We start from the raw sequence: 5916 nt of genomic DNA, 5'->3' as shown, positions 1-5916 counted from the left end.
TTCATTGTGTATTTTAATCGATTGTTAGTGGGATAATACTCAATATGAAGGAGCTTCTGGTTTTAATTAACTCGTGAAGCACGCGAAATTGTAGTAGTGAAAAAGGCTTGAGAGAATGAACTGGTCTGTGCACTTTACTACAATTCAAAAAAAAAAATCATGCGAAATCGCGCACCTGATGCTTAGCTGATGAGGCCGTAGGCGGAGTGGGCTAAAATCAGGAGATATTCCGCACTGATAGAGCAGAAAAATTGTTTTATTCAACACATTGATAACAAACAACAGTTTTATGGCAGAATGCTGGAGACGATCTTTATTTTGCCATTTTTCTCCCCGACAGTCGAAATTACGTACATCGCAGGCTATCGGTTGACTACGGACGATGAATATTCAGTGCACCATGACCATATTTGGGCAGTGTTACCGAGTGTGTTGAAATAACCGTGAACAGGGGGAACCTCTTTTTCTCTGAACTGTAGCTCGTCATCTTGGACAGAACCTAACGTATCCCTCAACCCCATTTTATACGAGTTAAGGTTTGCCGTAAAGAAGAAGACTTACTCATTCGTGTTCAAGACAACCCAGTTAATGTTATCATTTTTCATACGAAATAGTACCTCTGGGTTTTACCCATCTCGAGCAACGTAGATTTTAGTGTTCAACATTTCTAGTGATTGTTCCCTCAGCTTTCATACGGGAATCCGAATTTGCACTTCTATGTGGTAAGGTGGTTCTAACTATTGAGTCTGTGAACTGAAATCCTAAAGTGTGACAATTCAAATGAAGCTCAGCACTGAGCATAGTACCCTACTATGACGGAGCAAGATGTTTAACACTTGAATGGTGTGAAAGAACAAGTACCAACCAAAACGGAACGAAATCTGGTGAGCAGACCTTCATAAGGTACTACCTTATTTTTATTAAATATTGCAAAAGATGTGAACGGTTTCAATTTGCCGGTAAGGGTTAAACGAACGAAATGCATACATGCAAGGCTTCCTCTTATTTCATGGTCTTTGTCAGTTCACACTCTCTAGCTTGATCAGTGAGAACATGGTTAGCACTGGACTTTTGAAGTCAAGTGTCTTCGATAATTAACGAGATTAAAAATAAAAAAAAATTGTAGCGCAGACTGGAATCAGTTTGACAAAAATAGTCATAATGTAAGAGCTTGCTGCCATGCAATTTGTTACTGCGCCTGTGCACAATACTCAAAGTGTCTGTGCATCTCAGAGCCAGTAACAGAGTAATACAACTACCTAAGATTCTGCTGTTATCACGGCAATGAGTACATCTTTTCTTGGAATAACTGACGAAGCTAACTAGAGTCAAACCAAAATTTAAACAACTGACATGATACTTGAGTTTTCTTCACTTGACACTCTTAAGCAAACGATGTTAGTATTTATCGAAGAGAAGGCATCATGCCTTGAGAGACAAGCAACAGAAGTGTGAGAAGTAGAACCCGGAAGAGCCCGGGGGGTACTCCTAGGAAAATCACGGGGTAAGGGTGTGCGGCCAGTTTCCCAAAGCCCTTACCCTCTTTATGACCAAAATCTGCGATTTTCCCTACCCTATTTATGTCCTGACCCTTAAATCAATACCCTGTTTCAGACCTGCTTTATAATTATTCCCCTAGTTCAGGCCATTGTTAAAGGCGTGACAAGCCGTTACGGCACGTACACAGTTGCCGTAAATATCACTATGAAGAAGTAGCTTCTTCTTAAAAAACGCATTTAAGACTAGGGTGCAAAAATTGATACCCTATTTATTACCAAAATGGTGGCAAAAAGGCTTCAATCGATGCCCCATTTATGACCAGAACGGTTGAAAAACCGTGCCCTTTGGGGCTGCACATACCTGTATGGCCCATGGGAGTACCTTCCCCCGGTCCCCCACCACCCCCCGGGTTGAAGAACTGGGCAAGCTTTTCTTGTGTTTGCAAAACAGACTGAGGAGGCGATAGAACTTTTTTATCAGCTACAGAAACGGACCAACATTGATAATTCAACGGCGGAACGATATCTTTAAACGTCTTTCACGACGTGGCCTGGCGTTTGAAGTGACTTTTGAGAAAGAAAGATCTCTGAGGCAAGACCTCTCTGATTATGTAAGTGAAAAAGGACAAGGTTTGGATTTTTATCTGTTGGAACGCACGTTTTGATCATCATAAAAAAAAAAAAAAAGAAGAGAACTATCTCGAAGCAGAAAGCGACCTTTGCACGACAAACATTAAAACAATAAAAGCGATAAAACGTTCGATTTTGATCGAGCTGTGGGAACAATGGCGTTCTTAATCCCCCGATGATAAGCTCTTTATTCAGTAAAGATATCCAGCCGGAAGGAAGTTCTCGTTGAACCCCGCCCTCCCATTTTTCCCCTAAAAATAAAAATCATCGTGGAGATGTGATTATGACTGTTTCAGTATCCTGCGCCATCAGTACATTTGTTCGAAAAAAAGCGTAAAATCGCAGGGAGAAAGGAGGAAGTATGCAGACTAGAAGGGCATATGAAGCTATGGGCTGCGCGGAATTGAGAGCTGAATCGATTCTCCAACACACCAAATTTAATTTTGCAGGTTATCATAATATCTCTTCGGCTTTCATCTTTACACATCTTTGTCAGTTTTGTGTCACAGGTAACTGCTTCATGTCTTATAACAATATTTCTTTCCAAAATTACACATTTTGAACAGTTCAATGTTTCGTTTCTCAAGAGCCAGCAAACTAGATAAAGTAACTACACTCCAATTTGATGTTCAGTTACCAAAACTTAGGAATTAAGTGGGCTAACTGAAACAGGAGACAGCATTTGAATGTTGCTAAAACTCGATTAACCTATGTAAAATTCCTTGTTGAACGTATTCCAAAACGAAAGACCCGGAAACGACTTCTAATGTTATGACAGAACTGTTTCGATTGATCATTGGCTGTGAACAGTCCAGTGGTATGCACACAGGGAACCCAATGAATCTATGGAATTTTTCCAAATTGAAGCTTATTTATCCCTGAAAAATGCGTGGTTTACCGCCAAGTTTCTCTTTGGATTTCAGTAGCCCTTGCTATGATCTGCTTTTCCCGTGTTGGTGTACACCGTGCGTCCTAAAGAATTGAAATTTTCGTTTCCAGGGCCATCCCCATACGAATGGACTTAGAATCTCTCTGTTATGAAGAAACTAAAAACTTTTGTATTTTAAGTCGCTGAAATAGTACCTTGGATAAGGTATAATTTTAAAGTCCAAACAAGCCGGACCCTTAGTACAAGATACATCAGTGAGGACATAATAAACGGGACGTTTTTCTAACGAAATTAACCGACAAAAAGCAGAAAACCTTTTCTGTAACCTTATCTTTAATTCCACTAAAAGGATTACTGAGTACTCCCTGCCGGGTTCTGGTGAGTTTTTTTTTTTTTTTTTTGATACCTGAGCTCAATGATAAAGGATAAAAAACTAATAACTTCTTTCATTTCAACTGCACCAGATGTTTTATTTTCCTTAGTTTGCACGCGATTAGAGCAGTTTCGAAGAGCACACGCACATATGACACGACGAGGCTTCCTCGGAATCACGACAATGATTGCCGTATTGCACGAGGACGTGCAAAGTACGTTCATCTGGACGCACTCTCCAACTAAGTATAGGAAGAAAACTAGAAAAAGGGAAGGGGAAAATCAATGCTGAAAGAGGAAGGGACTCATTATATGTGGGGCTCAAAGGGTAATCGCCCTCATGAGATTACAAACGTATAGAAAACAGACTCGGGCTATAAACCAGTGTCAAACACGAAATTTAAAAAAACTTAGCTTACAAACTCTTCTAATCAAAATGTGGCGACATTTAGAAGATTTCTAATCATGGTTTACGAGCGCTGTACGGGTCTATGATTTTAATGTGCGGTGTTCTATTCAGGTATAACTGAGAGGCATAATTTTAGATTTTGGACTTGACCTGTCAGTTTTGAGCGGAGTTACTGATAGGTTCAAAGTCGGCCGTAAAATCTGGCATAAATTTACTGCAATTTTAGCTGTCTTAGCTGCCCTCGGCCTAGAGGCGAACAGGCGGGAAAAGATCTACTATTGAGCTACGTTTTATTCCCAGTTTTGGATCAGTTTTGCATTAACACATAACAAACACAATCTTGTTGAAAAATGAGGGTCTCGATGGGGTTAAACTGATGTCTGAGGATTGTGATTAACAATCAGTTGAGAAGGACCGCTAGTTTGAACTCGGAAAAGCCGATCAACCAGATATCCCTGAGAAATGGCTAAATTTAAACTGACAGCTGAAATTTGCTGAAAATTTAACTTATAGCTGCCGGAGATTCCAGCACACAATCCCGCAATCTCAACGCTGATTTTTCCCACTCTTCTTTATGGCCTACCACATGCATATGTAATACATTGACAGCACCAGTAGGTTATCCCCCAGGCAATATGGAAAAGCAGCGGTGCCAGTACTTGAAGTTACAAAAGCGAACCATTGTTCCAAAGACGATTGCCAGAGCTCAAGTCAGAGAAAAATGTGGTTTAATTAAGGTGGAACAAAGTGGGAAAAAGTGTAAGCCTTCAATTTAATCCTTATTAATTGTTGTCAAAGATTATTAAACCAATGTTTTTTCTTTGTTGTTGTTTTAGCTGAGGATTAATGGTATACAACACGTATGATAACTAGCACATAGGAAGGCATTTTTAACTGGAGGGGCTCTAACGGTAAGCCCATAAGATTTCCATTCTTGTAAAGGGATCTTGCAGCATCCTCTTCTGGAAAATGTTGAACATTTATAAGTCGTCATTCCTCAGTTCTATTCGAAACATTTGTAATGACTCTGTTTCGTTGACCATTTATAAGCCTTTTTTTTGTTCAAGGTTTAATGTTACTGGAGTTCCCAATGCAACACGTATGAAATTTTATAGCGTTAATCTTATGTTTATCAACACTAGAATACATTTACGCTCCAGACTGTTAAAGCTACTTTTGATTAAATTCTTTACCAAAGGTTTTGGGGCGGGTAGAGGGAGTTGAGGGGGTTGAACTGCGCGGGAACCATCTATAAAGACAGGGTATCCTCTATACCAGCTACAGGGTGTGGTGGGGGGTTTTCGAATTTTGAGCCATTTTGGTGCGAAACGGAGAATTATTTCTCTATGTGTGTAATAAAGAGTAAAGATTTTTACCGCCCGGGCCTGAACAGGGCGAAATGTTTTTTAGGAATAATGTGCGTCAAGGGGTGATAACTTCTTGTCCGCTTGCTTTTGATCTATTGTAGTACTCTTCGCGCGTAGTTGGACTTCGAGCGTACGTGACCCATCCGGTCTAGCATTAACTGACTAGAAATCTCGCTAACAATTCCCCCCTGGGGCCCGTTTCTCGAAAGTCCCGTAACTTACCGGGCCGGTAAGTGTCTTTGTAATAAATGTTTCTTCATAAAAGTCAATTTTTGTTAGCTTTGAATACTAAATTTTAAAATCTTGTAGTTTAATGAATCCCTGCCCAAGAACCATGTCTGTAATCACTGTGTAATCGGCGAAAAAACGTTTAAAAATATACTTATCGGGCCCAGTAAGTTACCGGGACTTTCGAGAAACGGGTCCCTGGATGGGATGCCAGTCCATCGAAGGGTTCAGTCCCTAGCACAGTTGCCCTAGCAGTATGTACCCACTCAGGAGAGGAGAGAGATAACGTGCAATAAAGTTTCTAAGTCTTTCTCGCCTTATGAATGAACATGAAAGCTGTGCAATACACCAACCAGTCCATCAGATATATTTTTATCGAGAAAGCGGATTGCGGAATAAGTCCGATAGAACTCCCGTCTGGACTTCGTCATAGGATAATATGATGCGTGTAAATAGCACCGATACATCGTTTTTAGCGATCATCGGAAAAAGAAAGAAGAAAATGCTGCGGGCTTGACAATT

The sequence above is a fragment of the Pavona decussata genome, unplaced genomic scaffold (genome assembly GCF_977016875.1).
Source record: "Pavona decussata unplaced genomic scaffold, jaPavDecu1.1 SCAFFOLD_28, whole genome shotgun sequence".
Lineage (NCBI taxonomy): Eukaryota > Metazoa > Cnidaria > Anthozoa > Scleractinia > Agariciidae > Pavona > Pavona decussata.
The sequence above is the reverse complement of the archived record's forward strand: the minus strand, read 5'-3'. Positions refer to the sequence as shown.